Below are 17,344 nucleotides of genomic sequence, written 5' to 3'. Positions count from 1 at the left end.
GATTATTCTCTTGTGGTACTTCTGGGTTATTTAAATACCAAGAACCCATTCTTCAAATCCATTCTTGGTTGGAGCTAAATTTCTTCTGTTTCCAGGTTCTGAGATCACATCTTCCCTAAATGATGATTAGTGCAACTAGAAGGCAGTCAGGTTTAGTTCAGAAATTATATCAAAAATTAAATATACTTTCCCGTCAACCACAATTTGGGACAATGTTTTGAAATCTCATTTTAAAAAAGGTAAAGCCATATCCAGACCTGTGTTAGAAGGGTACAGTGGAATTTTGGCTTCTCGGTCTTTTAGACTCAGTGGGCAATGCAGTCCTATCAGGTGTGATTCAGGTAGAGGCATTTGGTCAGGACCTAGAATGTCTAAGGCCCAAATCCTGTGCTAGACTAGCCATTCCTCCCTGTGAAGTCCCCAAAAGAAATATATGCACAAAGGATATATATTCTGCAAGGCAGAGAAGCAGTTCTTTATTAATTGAGGCTTTGACCCAAGCCAGAATGATTCCGGCAGTCTACACCTCCACCAGCAGTGCCTGAGACTTCTTACATCATCCCATTCCTGCCAACAGCCAGAATTATCCAGCTTTCTAGTTTTTGTAATCTAGATTACGTTCTGCAGATTGCCCTTCTATATCATTTGCCTATTGTTCTATCAGGGTTACTGTTCTCTTGTTGATTTGTAGGAATTTCTGACCTATTCTCTATAATAATCACATTTCCATTTTTGGCATTACAAGTATCTTCTGCCATTCTGTCATTTAGTCATTTCTCCACTAACCTTGTGATGTCTTTTATTGAACAAAACCCTTAATTTTAATGTGATAGAAATAATTGTGTACTTTATGGGTTTTTAAGTTTTTCCCTATTCTTAGTTCAAACAGATGTTCTCCAGTATAATCTTTTTAACTCCATAGTTTTGCCATTTGTTTAACTTTATAATGTGGATTCTTTATTTATGGAGATTATTACCTGGTTTCTTTCTAAATCTATTTCAGATATTGAACCATCTTAGGAATTCAAAGATGTCCTTGAATTCTTGGATAAATTCTATTTAGTCCCAATATATTATTACTTTTTAAATACACTGTTGGATTTACTTAGGTAATATTTAGGGCAGAATTTTTCTGTCGTGTTAAATAGACCTATCATTTTGTTGTCATTATCTGATTTTTAGAATCAAGAGTATATTAGCTTCATGAAATGTTCTGTTCAGTTTTTGGATTTCTTATTTTTCCAAAACAGGTTGTGTAGGATAGGAATTCCTTAAAATTTGGTAGAACTTATTGTAAAATTGTTCGCACCTGCTGTTTTTTTTAGAAGGCAAGATCTTTGCTCTTTTCATCGCTTTTATACTGACTGATCTGTTCAACTTCTTTCTTTTTGTGCCAAGTTTGGCATAATTTAATGGGAATTTATCTTTTTGAATTTATTAGCCTAGAGATAATCCTGATACTTTTTAATAGTTCTTCATTATTTAAGAAAACTTCTTGTGCCTGTGCTTTTGCCTCCCATTTCATTCTGTATTTTGATTATTTGAATCTTTCTTTTTTTCTTGGTCACCTTTTTTTTTTAAGTTTATTTATTTTGAGAGAGAGCGAGTGCAAGTGGGGGAGGGAGAGAAATCAGAGGCAGGCTTCACACACTGTCAGTGTGGAGCCTGATGTGGGGCTCAGTCTCACAAACTGAGATCATGGCCTGAGCTGAAATCAAGAGTCTTGCCGCTTAACCAACTGAGTCACTCAGGTGCCCCTTTCTTGGTAACCCTTGCTTGCCAAAGATCTCTCTTATTAATCTTTTCAAGGAACATGCTTTTTGGTTGTGTTATTTTTCTCTGTTTATTGTTGATGATGCTGTTGTGTATATCATTGATACTTGCCCTTATCTTTGTTAGTTATTAAAGTTTATTGAGAGAGAAAGAGAGAGAGAGAGAATGTGAGTGAGTGGGGGAGGGGCAGAGAAAGAGAGAGGGAGAAGGAGAATCCCAAGCAGGCTCCATGCTGTGAGCACGGAGCCCAACGCGAGGTTCGATCTCATGAACTGTGAAATCATGACCTGAGCCAAAACCAAGAGTTAGACACTAAACCAACTTAGCCAGCCAGGGACCCCCCTTATCTTTGTTATTTAATTCTCTATTTTAGGGGTTTGCTTTTTTGCCCTTCTCCTAACTTCTTGAGTTGAATACTTAGCTTATTACTTTTAACCTCTCCTGTTTCCTTTGAACTGTTTTCAGAGCTATAAATTTCCCCCCAAATACTTCTTTAGCTGTATTCCAAGAATTTTGATATATAGTATCTTTATTATTAGTTAGTTCTAAGTATTTAATTTCCTTATAATTTCTTCCTTAACTAAATTGTGGCTTGGTATATTTTGAAGTTGTATTGTTAGGGGTGCATATGTGTATACTAGGCTATAGCTTGATATATTTTTGTATATATGCATACCCATGTTGTATTTACACATAATAATCACAATCACTGATACTTATTGAGTATTTACTGGGTGCTAGGCCCTGTCTAAGTACAGTTGACCCTTGAATAACAAATGGGGGCTGGGGCACTGAACTCCTCTGTAGTCAAAAATCCACGTTCAACTTTTGACTCCCCCAAAACTCAACTACGAATAGCCTACTATTGACTGGAAGCCTTACCAATAACATAAGCAGTTGATTAATGCATATTTTGTATATTTATTACATACTCTTTTCTTAAATAAAGTAGGCTAAAGAAAAGAAACTGTTATTGAGAAAATCGAAAGGAAGAAGACATACATTACTATATGTATATATACTATATTATATACTATATGTATATAATTACATTATTATTTACATTACTATATGTATTTATTCAAAAAAATCCACATGTAAGTGGACCCGAGCAGTTCAAATGTTCAAGGGTCAACTATATTTATAATTAATCCTCATTATGTTCAGTTATTTTTTCTTACAACATTCCTAGTATCTGTTTCAGGAATATTAACAGTATTTATCTCAGAGATATTTGTAGCTTTTTATTTCCAAAGCACAGGAATGATACACAGTTGGTAAGTATACTTTAGAAGAGTCCCCCAGTAGCTTTCTAAAAAATATCAATGCCTGGATACCACCCCAGGCATTCTGATTCTAGTTGATCTGGTATGTTTAAAAAGCTCTCCAGAGAGTCAAGGACTCTACCATGTAGCCACAATTGAACGGTTCTAGACTTGTCCTCTTAACCATTATGCTATATATCCCTCCTCATAGCTACCAATACTCATAGCACAGGTTAAATATTTCATGGTGGCTCAACCCTCGGTAGAATAATTTGATTCAGTCAAGAATCATCAATAGGTACTAAAACCATTACTCTATAAGCCTTTTTCTTGTGTAACTTACCTTCAGGTATTTTCTATTCTATGTCTCTTTGACATGGCATGGAGCAGGAGTGCTATTAGTGGTAACCTGGGACAGTGGAAATGGCAGTAGACTTGGGAGTAAGATGAGCAAGTTTGCAGTCTCCACTCTGCTTCTGAAATAAGGGAGTTGGGCAAAATTATGCCAGAAGTTCCATCTAGCTAAAAAGTTCTGTGATGAAATATATATTCTATAATATTAAGGGTTTAGTCAGAGACGTTGTGACAAGTCATGGAAAGAAATGGTTTTGGAGTTTCTTCCATTGGTGCCTGCCCGGTCTCAAAACCGTCCCAGGCTGTGCCACTTACCTTTGCCATTGGTTTAGTCATCCAATGACTAGGATGTTGCTGGTGCTCTGCTGAGCCCAAGCCTGACGAAGGTGAAAGGATGGTGAATTCGTGCTTCCATCCATCTCAAGTGTTTTCACCAAGAGCCTGCCAAGTGCCAGGCACCTTCTGTAGCCCTGTCCTTGGTACTTGGGGAGCTCTTCAGGAAGTACCTCCCTGCTGACGCCTACTGCTCCTCTTCACCCCCTCACCCTTGTTTTCCCGACAGCTGACCCCAGAGCTGCTTTGTCTGCCTGAGGGAAGGTTAATGCTGATTACAGTAATTTAAATGAATTGCTTGCTGTTTATGTCTTTTTGTCTCACTGCACAGCAAGCTGTACTATTGTCTGTGTATCAGATAATTTCTATTTTGAGTTTTCATTAAAGTATTTATACCTATCTCATCTCTGCTGTATTGTTCACCGAGCACAGCACCTCTAGGGTCTCTGGGCTGACTGCTGCCCTGTTCTCGCCTTGTACCGTCCTCCAGAGCGTATGAGCTGCAGAAAGAAAGTGCTGAATCAGCTCCCCACATTCTGCAAGTCTCCCCACGTTCTGAAAGTGATGTGAGAGTCAGAAACACTACAGAGTGTAAAAGATATGACTGCAGCCTATTTAGAAGATTTTGTGGCTCATCTTACTGTGGACATGAAATTAGGTGCTTTTCAGCTTCTATTTTGTGATGTGTAATATTTTTATTTATTTAAAGTTTATTTATTTATTTTGAGAGAGAGAGCCCAAGTAGGGGAAGGTCAGAGAGAGAGAGTGGGAGAGGGAATCCCACTAACAGCACAGAGCCTGATTCAGGGCTCAATCTCATAAACCATGAGATCATGACCTGAGCTTTAATCAAGAGTTGGACACTTAATCGACTGAGCCACCTAGGTGCCCCAGTGTACTTATTTCTAGTTGTGTTTCTCTGCACATTTGAGGAAAATTTCAGGTTTCATAGTGATTTGTTGGGTGTTAATGAAGCTAATGAGATTATAGTAGATATAATCACAGTGGAAATACTGAGGAAAAAAGTGGAATTAACCTCTAAAATGTACTTGTTTATACTTTAAATCTAAGATCTTAGAAAATTCTAGAAAACACATTAAAAAAACACATAAGCACACACTCTGTTAGTCATTAGAGCAAGGGTTAGCCAACGTATTCTGTAGAGGGCCATACGGTAGATATTTCAGTGTTGTGGCCACACACACAGGCACAACATGAACAGACATGTCTGGATCTGGCTTGCTGGCCGGCTTCGTCGCTGATCCCTGCTTTACATCAGGAGAGAACGAGAATGAAAAGAACAAATAATGTCTTAGTATCATTTCGAGAAGAGTTTTGATCTTATGGACCTTCTGAGACAGTCTCAAACCACAGTTGAAGAACCACTGGTTTAAACTATTGGGATTGATAGTTGCCGAACAGGACTTTAATGTGTTTTAATTATTTTTTATTGTTAGGAAATTCAACAGTTCCTTGTTTTAAGTGGTTATTGGATTGGTTTATTTTCTTGTTTTTTCCTGTGGGGTACTAATTATAATAATTCAGGCTAAAATCTATTGCCTCAATCCTTTTCTCAGTTGTGGGGTATTTTGGGGGACAATTTGTGCCCTATTCTGCTGTTTTGACTGTAGCCTAGTCTATGTGCATCTTAATTTACCACACCTATTCATATTGTGAATTAAAAAAATCTTAGATCCTCTTCATATGCTTAATAGTTTATATATGGCATTATCTCACACACTTCTTACTAGAAAAAACTTGAATATTTTGTGTTTTGGGGTATTAATTTGAAAGGACATTTTTTCTAACATTTTCCTCCAGATAATTATTGGTATATTAAAGACATATTCGGGATGTTATCATGTGGGTTTTTTTTTTTAACTGGAAACCTTAATGAGTGCTCTTATTATTTCTGATAATTTTTTAGTTGGTTGTTTTGATTTTGTAGGTATGGAATACTTTCTATCTGCAAATAATGATTTGCACCTTCCTTTCTAATTTTGGCCTTCTTATTTATTACCTCATTTCACTGGCCATTGCTTTAAGAGCCGTATTACATAATAGTGGTGATTGCCTTCTTCTGGACTTTAATGGAAATGCTTTCAGTATTACACCCTCCAGCACAGGGCTGGTTGTTGGCTTGAGACCAAGTTAACCGAGTGTCCTCTTTCTTTTTTACTAAAAGTTCCTATTGGGAATGGATATTGACTTTTTCTTTTTCAAGTGCGTTTTGAGTTTCTTTCACGATACTGTTTTTCCCTTTGGCTTATTTACATAACATAAAACATTGAATAATTCTTGCATCCCTCATGTGACCATGCCCCTCATTTGGTCATGGTATGTAACATGTTTTAACATGTGGCTCAATTTTCTTTGGAAAGAATTTGTGATTTTGGGATTTTTTTGTGCAAAATGTGAGATTGGTCTGTGGTTTCTTTTTATTGTACTGTTTTTGTTGTTTTGGTATTAGGCTCTGTTAACTTTGTAGGAAGAATTGGGGAGCCTTTTTCTTAGTGCTTTGGAGCAGTTAAAACAACATTGAGAATGGTCAGATTTTCTCGATGATTGAAGCATTTAAAGAACTCGTACTTGAAATGTGGGCTAGGGTTTCTTTAGTTGGCAACTTTTCCACCTCTGATGACTATTGGTTTCTGTAGGGATTTTTTCCTCTTCTTGCATAAATTTTGATAATTTGTATTTTCCAGGAAAATTACATATTTTAACCACATATTCTCATATAGTGGGATTGAGTTGTACAAAGTCTTTTCAGTTGTTCAATTTTGTCTGCACCTATTATCATAGCCTCTTTCAATTTTCCCTTCATTTTGAAATTTAGCTATTGACCTGTTTAATTTTTAATAGAAATTTATTTTTACTGTTTCTATTTATTGCAAGTAACCAATTTCTATTTTTTTATTACTAAGGATATTCTTTTAGACATGTTAAAATCTGAGGTGATCATGTGTAGTTGGAAGTGCAAGTTGAAGTTCATGACAGAAGTTTGAACTGGAAATGTAAATTTAAAGAGTCACTGGCATCTAGTTAGTTTCTTGAAGAGCCGCTCTGTTCTCCTTCTGTCAGAGGGACCTGCCCCTTCTCTTCTAACCCTGGGCTCTCCTTCTTGAAAGCAATAAATATTGCTTGTCAAACTATCCCCCGTCCTCAAGTCTCTGTCATAAGCAGAAACTCTTGTAGGTGAAGAAAACGTGTGTGTGTGTATGGTAAAATATATATAGAATAAAACTTGTCATTTTAACCAGTTTTAAATACACAATTCAGTTGCATTAATTACATTCGTGATTTTGTGCAACCATTACTACTATTTATTCCAAAAATTTTTCATCACCCTAGCCAGAACTCTAGAACTGTTGAGCCCTAATTCTTCGTTTCACCTACCCCAGCCCCTGATAATCACTGATCTTATTCCTCTCTATAAATTTGTCTATTCTTGATATTTCACAAACGTGGAATCATACACTGTTTCTCCTTTGTGTCTGTCCTATTTCCTTTAGCTAATGTTTTCATAGTTCATTCATGTTGTAGCATGCATCAGCATGTCAGTCCTTTTTATGCCTGAATAATATTTCATTATATTGTGTGTCCCACATTCTGTTTATCCATGAATACTTGAATTGCTTCCACCTTTTGGCTATTGAATAGTGGATAATGCTGAAACGATCGTTGGTACACAAGTATCTGTGTGCCTGTTTTTAATTCATTTGGACTTATACCTGGGAGTAGAATTGCTTTCATGTGGTGATTCTCTATTTAGCAGTTTGAGGAATGTGGTTTTTTTTTTAATTTATTTATTTTGAGAGAGAGGGAGAGAGGGAGAGAGAGAGAGAATCCTGAGCAGCCTCTGCACCGTCAGCATAGAGCCCAGTGCGGGGCTCGAACTCATGAATTGTGACATCATGACCTGAGCTGAAGTCAGATGCTTAAACAACTGAGCCACCCAGGCGTCCCATTGTAGGATTTTTTAAAGGATCTTTTTTTGGAAATTAAATACATAGTTACTAGAAGGGTTAATAAAAATAGAAAATCATGACGAATTATAAGAAATCTTGAAGTAATAATAACTACATCTGTTCTTTATTGAAACATAATTGGGGCTTGCCCAATTCTTTCACTGGCTTGTCGATTTTACTTCCTCTTCCCATTTTTTATCATGCAATCACTCCTACCTAGGTGCCTAGTTTCTTTTAGACATCTCAGCAGGCATAGGGGGCTTGGGTGTTAGAACATTACAAGTAATTTACTTTACAGACTCTACCCTGCCCCAGTCTATCCCTTATAGCGCCTCTAATAGACATGCCTGTTGTCTTTCTTGCCCTTTTAATACAAAATTATTACAATAGAAATTTACATAAAAAGAAATAATCTATGATAAACCTTGTTCATGCTTTTATCTGAAAATAGGAATTTTCCACAACTCTAGCATGTCCGCCACAATGTGTACCTGCCCTTCTAGAGATTGAGTGAAGACTTGAAGGTCTCTGGAGCTACCTTCCTCGTGGCTCCTCTAGCCCCCTTTTCAGTGTGGTGCTCCTGATTCTGTTGCTTGCTTGTCCACTTCTAGCTTTATATTTGGCTTCCTGGATTACTTGGTAATCCACTTTTCTTGGGCTTACAGGTAATGAAAAGGGAAGATCAGCAACTTTTTGCAGTGGTATCATTTTCTCCTTACTTCCTGTCCCTTGCTCACTAGATTTCAGTTACCCTTAGGGTCTTTCTTCCCAGTCCATCCACTCATCCCCTTCTCTGGTACTTTCCAGGTCAGGCCAGTCTATGCTAGTGACAAGGGTTATTTATATCTGATTATAGTCACATTACCATAGAAATCGTAGAATTCTCGACCTGCGTGCGTCCTACCTACAAGATCGTGTGCTCTTCTTGACATGTGATACAGTCTACCCCTAAGGGCTTTCAGTGGAGCACTTCACATTGTTTGTAAATATTTCATAGCACAAAGTGAAAACAATAAATTTGCTTTCAGTAAGACTCCAAGGCCAGCCTCGCTTGTGGTACAAATGATACCAGCCCACTATGGTAGCATTGACTTTCCTCACCGATCAGAAGCTGTAGTTAACAGTTACATGTTTTTGATAAAACAACAACAGAATAGCAAATTAATTTTCAGTTCAGTTAAGTTACTAAAAATACTTCCAAGTGTGAGATCCTGGGCAAAAATTAATGTTTAAAAATGTGCAATAAAAAAATCTGCTGTGATTAAAAGGTTAGAAACAACTGATTTAGTTCATTCCTTTTGTTTTACAGACAAGGAAACTGAGGCTCAGAGAAGTTACTTGGCTTGTCCAGTGTCCCACAGGAAGTTAGTGAGTTCATAAAAGAAAAATACCTTGTACTTACCATAACAAACTTCTGCATATGGATCATATTATTTAAGGAGCAAAGCATACCAGATCAATTTAATTTCTTTCTATAAGAATATGTTCGGCATTGGGGCGCCTGGGTGGCGCAGTCGGTTAAGCGTCCGACTTCAGCCAGGTCACGATCTCGCAGTCCGGGAGTTCGAGCCCCGCGTCAGGCTCTGGGCTGATGGCTCAGAGCCTGGAGCCTGTTTCTGATTCTGTGTCTCCCTCTCTCTCTCTGCCCCTCCCCCGTTCATGCTCTGTCTCTCTCTGTCCCAAAAATAAATAAACGTTGAAAAAAAAAAAATTAAAAAAAAAAAAAATTAAAAAAAAAAAAAAAGAATATGTTCGGCATTGTTCGTTGCCCACCTAATGTCTATTTCCCTTTCTCCCTTTCCCACATGTGTTCAGCTTTTCATCTGTTCCTTCCCCAGATTCCTTGTACTGTGGGTGAAGGTGACTCCAGCTGCCAAGCTGAGTCTTGGTTGCCTTAATACCAGTTGCTTGGTATGCTTGCTTACCTTATGCCAATTGAACTTTCTGCAGAATTGGAAGTATTCTAATCTGTACTGTCCAGTACGGCAACCACTAGCTGCCTGTGATGGTTGTCCATTTGACATGTTAGTGTGACTGAGAAACTGAATTTTTAATTGTATTTCATTTTCATTAATTTTATTTTAAATCGCTACGTGTGGTTTGTGGTTACTGTATTAGACATTATATCTTCATACCATTTCCTCTTCCCAAGACACATGACCTCAGCGGTCTAATTGGGGTGACTCCTGCTTGGAGTTCTGGGATGTAAGAAGTTTCCTGATGGACATCAACAGGAAACATTTATCCCTAATCCCTCCTGGCAGTGATTCTATGACTTGCTAATCAGTGTTGTGAATAGAAGAATGGAGAACTAGAAAAAAATCTGGGCCCTACCACCATTTGTGGGCCCTACATCAGCTGACCCTGGACCCTGACTTTCCTCTGGACTTGCAGGTGCGTGAGCCACTGAGTCACCTTTGATACAGATAAGCTGGTTTATGTTGAATGTTCCATCATCTCAACCAAGAATATCCAAGCAAACACAGAGGACATTATATGCCAGGAATTATGCTCCCTGCTGGGAAAAAAAGATGATCAAAGAATAAAATCTAGATGCTTGTCCTTGAGGTGAAATTAGTCTATAAGAGGAGTTATAGATAACAGATATGTGTTCTGGGTCTTACCTGCCTTAGTTCCCTTTGATGGGAATTGCCTTTACTAAAGTGGTAAATACAATCTGTCCCCTGTCCTCAGTGAACTGAGTGAACTCCTGACCCAAGGATCTTCAACACGTTGACTGGCCAGTAACCAGTTAGATTTTTTTCTCCACAGCTTGAGGACTCTGGAGCAAAAATGTGACATGGAATGAGGGCTGGAGACAATCATTAGGGAACAGAGACTGCTAGTAACCACAGACCATGCACATAGAGAAGAGGAACAGATTTGCAGAGAGAGGGAAGAACCATTCAGAGAAGAAAGTGTAGAAGGTGAAAGGAGGAGGTGGGGGGAGAAAGCAATTTATTCTCTGGGCCTTGAAGGGTGAGTAAGGTTTGCCAGGTGAAGAAGGGTAAAAAATATTGTTGGTATGAACAGAGTCACAGAAGTGGAGGGAGGCTAGAGTAGTATCTATAGTGAGAATAGTGCAGGGTGCCTGGTGGGCAGTCTGGAGAGGAGGCTGGAAAAAATAGACTGTGGTTGCCCAGTTATCTGTGGCTGCTAAGAGAATGAGGTACTGGGGAGTCATCCAAGGTTGTTAAGGAAAGGAGACTGTGGAAGAGGGGAGAAATTGGAGCAAGGCATGGGACCAGTTACGACTTGAGGTCATACTTGAAGACCTGACTGAGCAATGGCAGCTGTGATGCAGAAGAAGGGCTAGGTGACTGAGATATTTCAGAGCTAAAATTGGCAGAGTTAGATGGCAGATCAGGTATGGGACGTGAGGCAGAGGAGCTTTCAAGGAATGAGATCAACCTGATACCTGGTTTAGTAACTGCATGAGTACGTACAGTCTTTTAAATGAGACAGATAAGACCAGTGGTGAGACGCACTACGAATTCAGTTTCTGATCACATGTTGAATTTGAGTTATATGAAGGTCATTCAGGTCATGACATCCAGTAGGCATTTGGAAATAGAGGTGTAGACCCAGAGGAGGGATGGTGAGAGTTATAGGTCTGAACAGTATCATCAGTTGGGGCTATGGAAAATTGACAAGATTATCAAGTAGATGGCCCACAGTTGGAATGACTAGAAGTAGTCCTTGGCCTATAAAACCAAGCACAAGTTAGGAGATACAAAAAACTCAGGGACATGGTTGAAGGTTGGGAAGTAACTGATATTTGAGAGCTTTGTACAAGACCTAACAGAAGAGCACATGGAACTGGGATGCCTGGTGGCTATGTCAGATAAGTGTCTAACTTCAGCTCAGGTCTTAATCTCGCAGTTCGTGAGTTCAAGCCCCACGTCAGGCTCTGTGCTGTCAGGAGCCTGCGTTGAGTTCTGTCTCTCTGTCTCTGCCCCTCTTCTGCTCATGCTCTGTCTCTCTCTCTCAAAAATAAAAAAACATTAAAAAAAAAAAAAAGAAGAAGAGAAAAAGAAAAGCATATGGAACTAAGAGGGAAGTGATGAGTATTTTTGAAATGAAGGGATGCCTCTCTTTCCTTAGTGGGTATCAAATGATTAAGATGATTTGTATTTAAAAAGATGAATTCTCGGGGCGCCTGGGTGGCGCAGTCGGTTAAGCGTCCGACTTCAGCCAGGTCACGATCTCGCGGTCCGTGAGTTCGAGCCCCGCGTCAGGCTCTGGGCTGATGGCTCGGAGCCTGGAGTCTGTTTCCGATTCTGTGTCTCCCTCTCTCTCTGCCCCTCCCCTGTTCATGCTCTGTCTCTCTCTGTCCCAAAAATAAATAAACGTTGAAAAAAAAAATTTAAAAAAAAAAAAAAAAAAAAAAAGATGAATTCTCACAATTATTGAAAATCAACCTTTATTCACAGAGGACCTCTTTCTTTTGCATGAGAATGAATTGAAGGAGAAAAGTTGAATTTGATATTTATTGAACTGGGAAACAGAATCAGTTACAGATGGTGACTGATGATGTCTTCATTTCCACTTCCCACTTCCTGGGATTCTGGACACTATTGTCTGTGAGTTTTGTGGTCTTTAGACTCTAAGAAGGGAAGGCCCACTCAAGTAGATCTTCCCAAGTCATCCCTTTGGCCAGCATATGCCAAGTTTATTCAGTTGTGTGATGAAGTCTTTTTGTAACGTAGCATTTAACCTGCTTCCTTAAGGTTCCCGATCCTTTTTGTTTGTTTGGGTAGAGACCCTTTTGTTGCCACCACACAGAATTATATGCCTGCAGGTCCATCTTACTGGGATTGACTTCCCTTTTGGATCGTTCTAAATAATGCTCTTTCTCCACTGAGAACTATCAACTAGGTTTTTCAAGTCATGCAGCAACCGTGTCGAGGGAAATCTTTGCCTAATAGAGTAGTGGTAGCTCTAATCTGTTGAGATTCACAAAAAGCTGTCGCGGAAGATTCCAGCTAAGCCTATTGAAAAAAAAAACACAACTGGGACATGTGGCTCTGGATGGGGAGAGAGAACTGACAGTTGTCCTACTCTGGGTATAGAATGTCCACCATTAAAGACAGATCTTATTTAACATTTTATAGGAGAAGATTATCCCTGGTTTTCAGATATTGCTTAAAAAAAAAGTGAATGAGTCACCCCATCCCTAGAAGCGGAACCATCGTCCCACCCCTGTATACCCTTTCACTAGCCCCCGGAGTAAAAGTTCAGCTACACAGTAAAGTCTCTCACCTCTGCTCCCAGTTAGCTGACCCCCGTTGGGCCCGTCCCCTCAGCTCTGACTCATTTGCTTGAGCCAGAAGCAGCAATAAAGTATGAACTTGAGAGGCTTGGCCTTGGCTCTGACTTTCTTTTTGACCCTCCTATTTCAAAGCCCCCTTGATGCCAGCTTCTGCAGTTTAGACTGTTAGCACTCTTGACTCTGCAGTCCAGCCAGGTCTCATTGCACCTGCCATTCCAGGTACAAATACTCCTTGGGCTCTCTGTGGTCCATTGGGGTCGGGACCCAAACCTATCTGGTTAGGCCTGTTGGCATCTCTACCAGGGAAGGGGGAGTTCAACAAAATGTGGCAACACTCTTACTAGGAGAAAAAGTACTGAGCAAGAGGTTTTGCTAGTCATTCTTGCCTCTTAGTGTTTCATTTTCCTTTTTATGTTAAAGAAAGAAGAAAGAAAGAAAGAAAGAAAGAAAGAAAGAAAGAAAGAAAGAAAGAAAGAAAGAAAGAAAGAAAAGAAAGAAAGAAAAGAAGGAAAGAAACAGAAAGAAAGAAAGAAAGAAAGAAAGAAAGAAAGAAAGAAAGAAAGACCTTCATAATAAATACCCACCTTGACTTCATAGGTTCTTGCATAAATCAAATGAGGCAATGGAAGGCAAAGTATCTTAAAAAGGAGAAAGCATAGCATTTCTTTATAGGCATTTCCAAACCCATTTTTTTTGAAACCTGTTGCCTCTTGAAACAATAATTGTCCAATCAGTCTTCCTGCAGAGGTTCTCAGATCCCATATCAGTGATGACCTCTCATGGCTCTCTTTGGCTGTTCTTGCCCACCAGGGATCTCCTGCCTGCCTCTCCAGCTTATGTTCTTGCAGCTACCACTCAGACCTTAGGTCCAGCCAAGCTGGACTTCGTATTGGTCCGAAATACTCCCTGCCCTCCTCTGCCTTTGTGCATCTGAGCCTCCTCTTTTTTTTTTTTTTTTTTTTGCCGTGAATGCTGCCTAATTATCCATCTCCTGTGAAAATCATCCCTCCAATCTTCAAATTTCAGCTGTCATTTTACACGTGTATTAATTATCTATTGCTGTGTAACAAATTGCCACATACTTAGTGGCTTAAAGTAACATTTATTTTCTTGCATTTTCTGTGGGTCAGTGTAGCATCATAAGAAATATATATTTGGCCTCTGCCCCCAGTTCTTGACACAGAACTCCTAAAACCCTGGGAATTTCCTTAGTGATAGTGGTGCTAGGAGCATCTTTTGTTCTAATATTTGGTCTTTGACCCCGGTTCCCGACACAGAGCTCCTAAATCCCTTGGAATTTCCTGAGTGATAGGAGTATCTATTGTTCCATGAAATGAGTCTTGATGGACCCCTGGATAGCTTCAGGATGGGGACTGGTTACCCAGAAGACCAAGCCATGATTAGAAACTTGAAATTTTCATCCCTACCCGCCATCCTCTAGGGAGGGGAGAAGGGCTGGCAGTTGAGTGATAATTGATCATGCTTATGTGATGAAGCCCTCGTCAAAATTTCTGAGCTCACAGGTTTGGGTTAGTGAATGCATCTCCATGCTGAGAGGGTAGTGCACCCCACTCCAGATACTTTCAGACCTCACCCTGTGTGCCTCTTCATCTGGCTATTCGTCTGTATCCGTTATTATATTTTTGTTCTAAGCAGTAAACGTACATTAGGTGTTGCCCTTAGTTCTTTAAGCCTTTATAGCAAATTATTGAACCTGAGGAGTGGGTCGTGGGAATTCTCCCCCGCCCCCCAATATGTAGCCAACTCAGAAGTGTGGGTAACCTAGAGACCCACTACGTACGTTTGGTGTCTGAAGTTGGGGGTGGTCTTGTGGGACTGAACCCTTAACCTGTGAGGTCTGTACTAACTCTAGGTAGTTAGTGTCTGAATTGAATTAAATTGTAGGACACCCAGAGAATTAGGGAATTGCTTGGTGTGGAAAACCCATACATTTGGTGTCCAAGGTGTCGTGGGTATAGGATACGAGGTTCTCCTTTAGTCAGGAATCTGGGAATGGCTTGGTTCTGTCCTCTGCTTCAGAGTTTCCCACAAGGCCATAATCAAGGTGTCACTCAACTGAAGGCTGAGCTTATGTGGTTGTTGGCCGTGTTCAGTTCCTTGGGGGCTCTTGGGCTGAGATCTCAGTCCTTGCCGGCTGCTGGCTAGAGGCTGCCTCAGCCCCTTGCTGCATGGGCCTCTTTGTGTGGCAGCTGGCTTCACTGGGTCCAGTGAGGGGATCTGCTAACAAGATGGAAGAGACAGTCTTATGTAACCCAGTCATTGAAGTGACAGCCCATCATCTTTGCCACATTCTGTTGGCTGGAAGGAAGACACAGGCCCTTCCCACACTCGGAGGGAGGGGATCGTACACAGATGTGTAGCCCAGGAGGCGCGAGGATCCGTGGGGGCCATATTAGAGCCTGCTCACTGCGGGATGTTTCCTCTGTTACCTATTTCTTCCAACTAAATGTGCGATGTTTCCCTTCTGTGATTCTTCTTCATAGCTGCTTTTTTTTCCAGTCTGTGTTCCATCACTGATCTTATTATGGTTGGATATTTTCTTTTCTCCCCTTATGTAACTGTTTTTGCTTATCTTTCATCCCCTTGCAACTCTGAGAACTGAGTCTTACATTAAGCAAAAGTTCTGCAAAAGACCCTTTTTTTTTCCTTCTTCGAAACCGATGAAGGACCAAGGTCCCTCTCCTGCTTAACACCTGAGTCCTTTGGGTCCACAGCAGCCACACAGGATCCATTATAAAAACCTTCAGATTCACCAATTTGGCATCAAAAGCAATGACTCATTCATGTCTATATAACCTGGCTGGGGTGATCCACATTAGTCTGATTTGCATTTAGAGTTAGAGCTTGTTACCTTATTAAGGAGAAACAATTTTCCATCAGAGATGCTTCAAACATTAGCTGTTTTTGAGTGGTTCATTGTTCTGTTTCCTAGGGGGCCTGATGGATCTCAGATAATGAGGCAGTCTGTAAAAATCAACTTCTTCTTCAAACTCTTTTCTTTTGCCTATTAATGATCACTTTGTGATCATGCCTTTTTTAGGTCACAGCAAGTGAATTGATAAAGATGACTGGCTCTTGGAGAAGCAGCATTTTAATTCTTTCCCTTTTGCCCGAGCAGTGGGCTGGATCTTATTATTCACATTCAGTAGGGAATATCTGAGAGATGTTCCGTAGGATAAAATATCTCATGTACTTTAAGAGGCTTGGGGCATAAGAGAGATATGTGTTTGATATATGTGGGACTGAAGACCCAGAAAACAGCAAAACTCATCTAGTCTAGCTTCCCATGTTTGAGGCCAGTCTCCACTTAACCCTCCAAGATAACTTAGCACCTTTTTCATTTCTTGAAGTTTTGATGGACCTTAGAGGTCGAGTAAATAAACACCAGTTTGATTTTAGTAAACACTGTGTTTCTCGTGTTGAAATGGTCACATTATAATCAGATGGAAAGGTTGTCCCCTTTAAGAAAACCTCGGATGAAAGTCAGCTTAAACTTGAAGGAATCATCCGTCTGCTGGGAAAGATGCAGAATTAGTAAGTTAAAGCCAGCTACATTGTGTGCCTACATTTTGGGTCTTTGGGGAGCCATGAAACTAAAAGCCAATTAAAGCTTTAGTGGAGAAAAATTTTAAAGTGGTTTCTCCTGGGCAAGAGAAAGATTTGGAGCAGAGAGTGCTTGGGGAAAAGCAGGAGAGTGTTGATGATGTAATTAATACAGTTCACAGCTGGAATGGGAATCCGTGCAGAGCTCCATCTGAGAAGATGGCCCTGTGAGAAACTCAGGTTTGGGCCTGAAAGCCACACTATCTAAGGTTTCGGCTCCAACTCAGGAACCTGAAGGCATCTGCATGGTCAGCCTGATATGGAGGGTGACCAAATCCTGCCATGACGAGTACCTCTTTTCTTAACCTCTCACCGGTCCGCAGATGAGAACAATATAGAAAAATTGGTAGTGAGGGGGTTTTTCCCCTCCTAATGCTTGAGTGTTAACTTTCCTTTTGTTCATCTGTTCTTCCTTTTACTCTTAATTTGTTAAGTCCTTCCTTCCCCAGCCTCGACCCATCTGTCTGCTCTCAGACATTATCATCTCATTGATGTTCCCAGCCTCTACCCCAAGATGTAGAACCACATCTCCAGCTTGGGTAGAGGATATTGTCATAATTATATCCCATTGTCACCCCAAACTCAAAATTTGCCCCAAACAGAGTTGATTGACTTCTCCCAGTGTCTTATCACTCAGGCAGATCTCTCAAAATCATGTTTTCTTTTCTGTTCTCACTTCCATCAATCCTGTGAGGATCCTGAAGGTTGTATGGCATCATGGGAAGAGCACGAGGTACCAGCATTCATGACACTTA

General features: G+C 40.1%; 1 protein-coding gene across 5 annotated transcripts in view; it reads left to right on the top strand.

The window, feature by feature from the left end:
- DIS3L2 (DIS3 like 3'-5' exoribonuclease 2) overlaps positions 1–17,344 on the top strand; it is a 351,293-nt gene that overhangs the window by 129,281 nt on the left and 204,668 nt on the right. The gene's annotated exons all lie outside the window — the stretch shown is intronic.

This window comes from Lynx rufus, unplaced genomic scaffold, assembly GCF_022079265.1.
Source record: "Lynx rufus isolate CCGP_SWC_20201006 ecotype Redwood Valley unplaced genomic scaffold, mLynRuf1.p SCAF_2, whole genome shotgun sequence".
Classification (NCBI taxonomy): domain Eukaryota; kingdom Metazoa; phylum Chordata; class Mammalia; order Carnivora; family Felidae; genus Lynx; species Lynx rufus.
This window is presented reverse-complemented; position numbering and strand designations above follow the sequence as displayed.